Below are 10,020 nucleotides of genomic sequence, written 5' to 3'. Positions count from 1 at the left end.
CTGTTACACACATTCTTCCTAGAACAAATAATTTAAATCATGTAAAATTTTGTTCTGGAACATAAACCCAAAGGCTACTTGGAACTCTGACAAATAAAAAAAGACATTTTTAACTGCCCTTCCCTTTAAAACAGCTTCTCTGTGTAGCTCGGGCTCACTTTAGTTCGGGCTGGTCTTAATCTTGTCTCCCAAGCGCTAGGATCACAGGCACGGAAAACCATACCTGGTCTTTGATATACATGAAAGTGTGTGTTTGTGTGTGTGTGTGTGTGTGTGTGTGTGTGTGTGTGTTCTGGGTTCTGCATATTAGACAGGTACTCCTTGACAGTGTCTCACACCAGTGATCAGAGAACCTTCCTCTTCCTGAGCAAAAAGTCCTTCTAGGCCTCTAAGCCCATCAGTGGAAAGACGAAGTCCTTTCTTTTCTAGACAGTCTCACTGTGTAGCCTTGGCTGTCCTGGAACTCACTATGTAGACCAGGCTAGCCTTGAACTCAGAGAGATCTACTTGTCTCAGCTTCTCAATGCTGAGGTTAAAGGTGTGTGCCCCTATGCTCAGCTCTGGCTTCTTTTTCACTATTTATGAAACGACAGTGAAGATATCGGCCCTGCCACATAGGAAAATGGCCTAGAATGTTTCCGGGAACCACAGATGGTGAGGGAAGCATGAGGTTTACCTGCTAAAACATCCATGAAGGACCATGTCTCAGGTCCTCACGACTGGAATGGAGAGGGACTCATTTTCTGCATTCATGTCACAGATGCTGGCTCTCTGAAATCAAGACCCCCTGGGGAAGGCCCTGACCTAAAAGCCTCAGAAGTGGCTCCATGCTGCTTACCCAGTTGTTCATTACCCAGTGAAGGCACGGAGGGCCACTTCCGTACTGCACTAGAAGTATCCAAAGTAAAAGAGTCAGCAGGATCTCCAGGAGCTGGAGTCCTCCCAGTGGGTGGCCCTGGGCTCCAGGTCATCACCCTGGGCAGTGATGTGAACATGCTAAGCTGGAGGGCAGAGAGCTGGTCCTGCGAAACCCATTGCTCAGGCCTCAGGGAGTCTCCCCTGCTGCCCCAGAGCACAGCAGGTGACACCTGTCCTGTCACATCAAAGACCTTGACTCTTCTGCTGGGGGAAAGGTGTTTCCTACAGGACAAAGGTGAAGAACAGAATCTCCCCTTCCCCAGCAGTACCTACCTATCACCCACATTAAAGAGACGGTGCCTAGTGCCCACGCTTCAGAAATCATTTTCAAACGTGTTTCCTCGTCTCTTTAAGAAGCGTTTGATGGTGGCCGGGGCCTCAGAATCTTCGGTAAATAAATGCAGATGACATGTGTGCAGAAGTTAATGCTGCCTTCAGGGATGGGATCCCATCTCTCCCCACAACACTCTCTTCCCGCAAATCTTTCCTGCAGTCTGTCTTCTGTGGCACAGCCTTCCCATTAGGTTTTTATCCTTCTCGATAAGAATGCCACATGCCTCAGCTGAGAATTGTCCTATTATTACTTTTGAAAGTAACTATTTGAAAGTTTTTAAACCCAGCAGTTCTTGGGCCCATCGCTGCCCCCCCCACATGCCCCTACCCCTCCCTCCTCCTCCGTGTCCCGTCACCTTCCTACATGCCCCTACACCTAACCCCCTCCATGTCCCGTCACTCCCCCCCCACATGCCCCTACTCCTCCCTCCTCCTCCGTGTCCCGTCACCCTCCTACTTGCCCCTACACCTCGCTCCCCCGAACCCCGTGTCCCGTCCCGCCCACATGCCCCTGCCCCCCTGTGTCCCATGACCCCCCACATGACCCTACCCTTCACCCCAGCCCCTCCCCGTGCCCTTGTCATTCAACTGTCCCTTTTCTGTTCTAGGGGCTGTTCCTTGGGAGCCACCCACCCTGGGTTTATTTGTTCAACGTTTTTATTTATTTACTTTTAGATTTTCATATACTATATTTTGATTCTATCCTTTTCCCTCCCTTAGCTCCTCCCAGGTCCCTTTCCTCCATCCACCCAACTTCATGGTCTTTCTCTCTCTTAAAAATGAAACGCAGCCGGGTGGCCGCGGCGGCGGCGCACACCTTTAATCCCAGCACTCGGGAGGCAGAGGCAGGCGGATCTCTGTGAGTTCCAGGCCAGCCTGGTCTACAGAGCAAGATCCAGGACAGGCTCCAAAATTACACAGAGAAACCCTGTCTCAAAAACCAAAAAAAAAAAGGAACGAAACCAAGACCACACTAGCATCAAAAGAACAATAAAACACCACCCATGGAGTCAGTCTAATCTGTGACAGCCAACTACTCCAGAGCAGGAGGTGTGCCCTGGAGTGTGGTTGACACACCCACTGTTGCTCCACAGAAGAAAACTGATTCAGAGTCCATAACAAGCCAGGCAGTGGTGGCACCCGCCTTTAGTTCCAGCCCTCAGGAGGCAGAAGCAGGTGGATCTTTGAGTTCAAGGCCAGCCTGGGCTACAGAGGAACTTCCAGGACAGCCTGGACTACACAGAGAATTATCTCAAAAAAAAAAAAAAAGAGTGCACCGAGTCCATGACAGCGTTCAAGCTCGCACAAGACTCCAGCCCTGAGGAAGTGAACAAAAATCCCATTTCTTCACCAAGCAGCTACGTACCCGGCGGGAGAGGGGAAATCCACCCTTTTCTGAGAGAGAGTCAGGGATCCTCCTACCTCTGATTGCACTTTCTTATGTGAGTTCTGGGCCTCATCTCAAGGCCCTCAGGCTCGCACAGAAAGTACTCTCCCTGCTGAGCTGTCCCCCTTGCCCCCGCCCCAGATTGATTTTCAACCTGTATTTGCCATCATTATTTATTTGCTATAAGTAATTGTAGTTCTTAAAGATAGGAAGACTTAAACTCAGCAAGAGGAAGATTATGATTAATGTTCACTCTGGAGTCACAAAGTGGACTTCCTTTCTCTTAAGTGGCACTTAGACAGAAATATGATTCTGCCTGTTCTTTTTTTTTTTTTTCTTTAATCATCCCAATTTTCTAGACCGTTTTAAAGAATGAGTGGGCTGGTCTGTGAGGTCCCTCAAAAGTCCCAGTCTATTTATTTCCAGGCAAATCTCCTGAACTGGGTGTGGTGACAGGTGACTCAGAAGTGTTGGCAGGTAGCAGGCACTCGCCACCCCTGCTTGTACCTCCGGGGTATGGGAATGTTAAGATAAACAGCGGCTCTGAAGGAGTAGGTGAGGCCCAGCGGGCAGCTCACCGGACCGGATTCCCCCTGAGTTGTCAGGCCAGCCTCTTTCAGAGCTGATCTGCTGCTGCTCGGATGGAGAAGACTTCAGCGCCAAGCCACTCGGTTCTATGCGGAACTCTAACAAGTACCCAAATGGGTCCCGTCTAAATCCCAACCCCAGGGGTCTCAGAGGTGAGGTGGGATTGGGTGTCCAGCAGGACTAATTCTTGGCCTAAGGACATCTGCTGGTATTCCTTATGGGGTCCAGAGCTGAGAAGAGTCTTCCATACCCATTTCAGGCAGCACCTGAAAAGAGCCTTGTCTGCAAGTTCTAGAAACAAAAGCTATGCCCATAGCGGGTTCAGCCCTGTTTGGTTGCTCTTGAAGCTGTTGACAAATTGCTGTCCATAGAAAATAATGTTCTTTTCTGCCATACACATCGGGGCTTCCCATCTCCAAGTTCGGAGAATCCTGTGCTCGTGCCTTGAAGTTTTTGAGGACTGATCCATTAAAATGTTACTTCATCTGATTGCCTGGCATTGAAAACCTAATTTGGAACTCATATTACAATACCAGATGACTAATTTCTTAATAGGGAGGACATTGCTTCGAGGTCTTAGCAATTATTTTCTCATACTGCTTTAGGATTCCTTTCCTGGAAGCTTTTAGTGCATTAAATTGAGAGCAGTTAATTTTACTAAACATTTTCTTCTTATTTAAAACAAAATAAAATTCCTTCTTTTAAAAACGAGCTTTCAAATAGGGTTTGGAGAGATAGCTCAAAGGTTAAGAGCGATCACTGATCTTTCAGAGGATCTGAGTTCGGTTTCCGGCACCCATGCTGGGCAGCTCACTGTGGGAGCCCACAGAGGTTTCCTAGTCAGAGCAGATCTTGCTTTACCCAGCAGGGCTGCATTAGAGGATGGCTTGACCAGCTGCATGGTAACTAGGTGTTTGGAAGGGTCTGCACTTGGGCTGTGCAGTGTACTGTGATCTAGCAAAGGGGAGGTCTTTCGCCCTGCCCTTTGGCATTGTTATAAAATGCCCTTTTGAAGAGACAGAAGGGACCAGTGGATTTTGATCCAGGTCCTCCCGAAGCTGTCCTGTGTTTCTCTCTGTCTCATCTCCACTACTATCTTTCTATCTACAAATTCCTTTTGCCTCTCTCCTCCTCATAGGAACCCTGTAAAAGGTGAGAGCAAGCCTCCCACAGCTCACAACTGCCTTTAACTCCAGTTCAAGGGTTACAATACCTTTTCGAGCCTCCACGGGCACCCACATATATGTGGCAGGTACTCACAGAGGCATACACACATATTCATAAATAAATCTTTAAAAAAAAACCCAGACCTTTCAGATGCTTAGAAAGTTTGCATAAATACATTGATTACAATGACAAAATTGGGGAGCTGACATTATTTTTTATTTATTTTGAGACAGGGTCTCGCTATGTAGTCCTGGTTGTCCTGGAACTTGACATTTGCACCAGGCTGGCCCTGAGATCAGCCAACTTCGGCCTCTGAAATGCTGGGATCAGATGTATATGTGTCACTGCAGCCCACGTGATGACTCCTTTTAAGGGAAGAGAAATGGCAAATAAACAAACACACAACAACAACGAAACTCACCTCAGTTTTGGATTGAGACCATTCAGATCAGAAATTCTGTTTCCTCCAGGCTACTTTCTAACTAACAGGGTGAATAGGACAGTCGATACCCCCCAACCTTCTTAGACTTCTTTTTTTTTTTTTTGTTTTGTTTTGTTTATCGAGACAGGATTTCTCTGTGTAGCTTTGGTGCCTGTCCTGGAACTTGCTCTATAGACCAGGCTGGGCTCCAACTCACAGAGATCCGCCTGGCTCTGCCTCCCGAGTGCTGGGATTAAAGGCATGCACCACCTGGCCTGGGTGTTCTTCTTAGACTTTTTAACTGCTTCCTAACAGAACATTTTAGGAGTGATCTTTGTCTAGTGTGGCTCAACCACGTCCTCGGTTTCTTCTAACCTGCAGTGACTGTCACACAGCGTAGCAGTGCCCCTGAAAGTATATCTTTAGAGCAATCTCAAGGTTTTCAGTAGGCTGAAACAGGAGGATTACTTCAAGTTTGAGGCTAGCCTGAGCTACATAGAAATTTCCAGGCTGAGTTACAAATGAGAACTTGTTTCAATCATCTCTCCCCAAATAAATAAAATAAGTTTACAGGAGACAGATAAATGGGAAAACAAAACACAAACAAAAAAACTTCAGCTTAATCCCAGTACTCAGGACAGTGGTAGGCCAGCCTGGTCTACATCAAAAGTTCCAGGCCAGGCAGGGCTACACAGCCAAGGCTACGTGAGATCCTGTCTCAAAAACAAAACCAGTAAATCCTGCAGTAACTGATGCCATTGTTACCAATGATGGAATATGAATAAGCCTGGCAGAGTTCTGGAAATGTTCTAAACTGTAAAATAATCTTAGAGATTATGTTGGAAACGGTTGATAGATGCTACTTGGAACATACAAATCACCTTCTAGAATACATATTGACTTTTAAAAAATTTAGTGTATGTGTGTGTGTGTGTGTGTGTATGTGTGTGTGTGTATGTGTGTGTAAATATTGCATTTTTGTTTTGTTGTTTAAAAAAGAAATAAAATAGAATATCTATTTATTTTAAGATTTATTTTTTTAATTTTATTTTATGTGTATGTGTATTCTGCCAACATGTATGTCTATGCACTATGTGCATGCCCAGTGCCCAAAAAAAACCAGAAGAGGGTGTTGGATCCCTTGGAACTGGAGTTACTGATGGTTGTAAGCTACCATGTGGGTGCTGGTTATTGTACCTTGGCCCTCTGGAAGAGCAGCAAGTTCTATTAACAGAAAAGCCATCTCCTCATGCTGTGGAATATCTTTCTGTATGCTGTGAATATGTGTTGTTCTGATTAGTTGATAAATAAAGCTGTTTGGCCTATGGCAAGGCAGCTTAGAGGCAGGTAGGAAATCCAGGAGAGAGACAGGAAGAAGAAAAGAGAGGTGGAGGAGAAGCCATTCAGGGAACAGCATGTAATAGCACACAGGTAAAGCCACAGAACACGTGGCAACATATAGATTAATAGAAATGGGCTGAGTTTAGTTATAAGAATATTTCTAGCTGGCAAGAAAATTGAGCCATAGGTCAGGGCCATGCCATTTGTAATTGATATAAGCCTCTATGTGTTTACTTGGATCTGAGCAGCTGTGGGACCGGGCAAGACCAGAGAAAACCTTCCGACTACATCCCCACCCCCAAATATCTTTATTTCTTGAGACTATAGGAAAGAAATGTATTACCTGTGAAAAACAGAAACAAGTAGAAACCAGATGTGTAGCCTATGCCGACAATGGAAGCACTCTAGAGGAGGAAACGGGGATAAGAAGCTCACAGTCATACATAGCAAGTTCCAGAACATCCTAGGCCATGTGGATCCTGTCTCAAAAGAAGCATTCTAAGGATCTGGAGGGGCACCTCAGGGGCTAAGAGTGCGGACATCCAGAGGATCTGAATTCAGTTCCTAGCACCCATGCTGGGCAACTCACAATCACCTGTAACTCCAGCTCCAGGGTATCTGATGCCTCTGGCTTGTGTAGGCATGTGAACTCATGTATACACACACACACACACACACACACACACACACACACACACACATGTGCACACACACAATTTAAAAGAAAAAACTTAAAACATATACAGAAAAAAATCTATACTTTAAAATAAATAGTAATGTGTTATAATACTGTTTTACTGTGTTCTTTGTTCAATTCATATTTTTTTTTTCCACAGCAGTCTTGGCTGGAAAAATGTTTCAGCCTGTTATTTTGTAAAGCTCAGATTATGTGTATCTGGGATAAAAATGGTTAGGAAACTATTTGGGAAACAGTCTAACACAGAAAATAGGAAAGGAGAATTGAGGGCTAAGAACAGCACATTTTTCTCTGACCCTGTGGTACAGTTTGGATGAAATAGAACAGATAAATAAAAAATGGCAGAAATGGTGTTGTTTTAGGGTTTCCTAAGACAAATACCTACACATCCCCAGCCGTCAAAGAGTTAAGTGGGTCACGGCAACTTTTGTATAAGGGCTAATCTTATAAATGTAGGGCTCTGGAGCTCTAGATGCATAAAAAAAAAATAAACAATGATGTAATTTGCACAATTTCACCTAACCCCCAAACATGCACTTCCTGTCCATTCATCCATCACCGCCAATTTTAACATACTCTTCTGCCATTTTTAGAACCAATTTTATTTGAAGTCATGCTTCTGGGATCCTAACAGAGCCGAGTAGCTGAACAACGTTCCTATGAGGAACGGCCTGCTATGGTACTGAGGGCGGTGTTTTTGAAGGCAGAGAATCCAGCAAACCATCTAGGAAACATTCTGAAAATGAATCCCTGGAGCAGAGGTCAAGGGCAGCCGCACTGCGTTGGCTGAGATTGCTCTCTCTAGTTGGCATGTGTGAGACAGCATGGTGCCTCCCACCAGCTCTTACACATGACAGGATGCAGTGCCAGGTTTTCATCTGCCTCCATTGTGGTGATAGGTTGGCACTGGTTGGAAAAAAAGAGATTGTATCAATATTTTGAAGTCTGTGAATTATAACTTTGTCTTAGATGTGTGCAGGGAGAAAGCTGCATGTGATGGCTGATATTTCGTCTTTCGGGCAGTGTCTGTTGTGAAGGGGCTGTCTGCCTCTCTCGCCTTCATCTCCTCTTCTGATCCCTTCTGTAGGCACGTGGGTGGCAATCTGTGGGTGCTAGGGATCTTATTGCGGTGCTGTGAAGGGCTTCTGCACACAAGCTGGGTCTTCAGAATTCAGCCCAGGGACACATGCTCCTTCTCTTATGGCTGCCTCCACCTGCCCATCAGATTCCCAGCAACAAAGAGTTAAGTGGGGCACATCGACTTACCAATTATAACTGTACACATGGGCACACACGGTCAGGGCAATCTATCTGCCTGGATGAATTATTTATTGTGTTTTATTATTATGTGTCTGGATAAGTAAAACATTGCCCCAAGATTGAAATACAGTGTTAAAATGTGTACATTGCCTAAATCAGTCACAGCCAATGACTATCCATACATACCTTGGCAGCTGAGTTCCTTAATTAAGGTGCTCCAGTGAACACTTTAATTAGCACTCTGTCTGTTCCCCTCCCAGGGTCTTTTCAGGAACATGATAATTTTTATTTTCCCTCTCTTCTAAATAAAAGATTGCTTTTTCCTCTTTATTCTACATATCTCTAGGGCTATATTAAAGAGGACAACTTGTGGGAGTCAGTTATTTTCCTTCTACCATGTGGGTCCTGGGGATCGAACTCAGCGTCTCAGGCTTCACAGCAGAAGCCTTTACCCATGGAGCCATCTCAGCGGCCCCGCATCCTCATTCTTAGAACAGTTTTACCAAAAATAATTCACACGCTGAAAGTCACACTTGATTCAAATGCACAATTTGATGACTCTTGCCACATCTACAGGGTTGTGCATCCAAATGCAATAATTGATTTTACTACATTCTCATTGCCTTTAAAAGAAACCTCGAGCCCCTCAGCCATCATTTCCCAACCCCCCACTGTGCTCCCACATCTTCGTGCACAGCAACCTCTAATTTACTTTTTGCCTTTATTGGTTGCTTTTGTGAACATTTCAAGCAAATGGAATTATACAGTCCATGGTCTTTTGTGACTGGCTCCTTTTATGTAACATCGTGTTTTCAAGTTTATTTGTGATTACCACTTGTTCCCTTTATAGTCAGTCACATAGTTTTTTTTGCTATTGTTGGATTGGTTGGCTCTCTGAGCGTGTGTGTTCCTTTGTTTGTTTTGAGTCAGGGTCTCACTGTGTATCCCAAACTGGCCTTGAACTTGAAAACTTGTGGCCTCAGCCCTCTTTCTTGAACAGTGGGATTACAAGGCTGTACTGGCACACCCAACTGGTATTGTATTTGATTTGCAGAGATGCTATAGTTTGTTAAGACATCCAACCCCCTCTAAGACCCAGGGGTTGATTCCAGTCATCGCTCTTTTGAGTGAGGCTTTAATGGGTAACTCTGAACATATGTACAGCACACTCCAAGAACTGAAGATTCTAGAGCAGATCATAAATGCAACTATACTTTTTTTGGATTACAAAATTGCTCTATTGCACTTCCAAGAGCCAGGTATGGGAAGCCTATTTGCTCTGAGCTTTCCAGAATTGCATGTTGCCAACCAAAGTCATGCATTTATGCTAATCTATGGGATGGAGTAAGGAGAGAGGGAGGGAGAGAGGGAGAGGAAGAGGGAGAAAGAGAGAGTGAACCAGATATAGTAGTGTAAATCTGTAATCCCAGGACTTGAAAGATGGGGATGGGAGCATCAGGAGTTCAAAGCCAACCTGGGCTTCATAGCAAGTTCAAGACCAGCTTGAGTTCAATGAACCTCTGTCTCAAACCAAACAAATATACAAACAAACCACATCTCCGTCATCTCTGCACGGCTTTCATTTCATTATTGCTTTCTTTTCTTACATAATATGAATAGTCCACAAATCTGTGTCATCCTTGTTCAGGGGCCATGCTGACCTTCTCTGTATCATCCCAATTTCTATGTGCTGCTGAATGAGCACGTCTTGGAATATTTTTTTATGGTTGAGGCTGATGTCAGCTCTGTGTGAGGCCCTCATTGGAGCCCCAAGTTCCCTGATTTCATAGAGTGGTAGTGAGGGTTTTCCAGTGCTAGATTTTCACATCTTTGATATTTCGCACTTTTGCACTAATATACAGCAAAGGTATACATTTTAAGCAGGGTTAATTACCTTTGTAATATACA

At 44.8% G+C, this 10,020-nt stretch overlaps 1 pseudogene; it reads right to left on the bottom strand.

The window, feature by feature from the left end:
- Nucleotides 1-9,717: 9,717 nt before the first annotated feature.
- LOC131923754 (U6 spliceosomal RNA) lies at nt 9,718-9,817 on the bottom strand (annotated as a pseudogene).
- Between the last annotated feature and the right edge of the window lie 203 nt (nt 9,818-10,020).

The sequence above is a fragment of the Peromyscus eremicus genome, chromosome 13, assembly GCF_949786415.1.
Source record: "Peromyscus eremicus chromosome 13, PerEre_H2_v1, whole genome shotgun sequence".
In the NCBI taxonomy this organism is placed as follows: domain Eukaryota; kingdom Metazoa; phylum Chordata; class Mammalia; order Rodentia; family Cricetidae; genus Peromyscus; species Peromyscus eremicus.
This window is presented reverse-complemented; position numbering and strand designations above follow the sequence as displayed.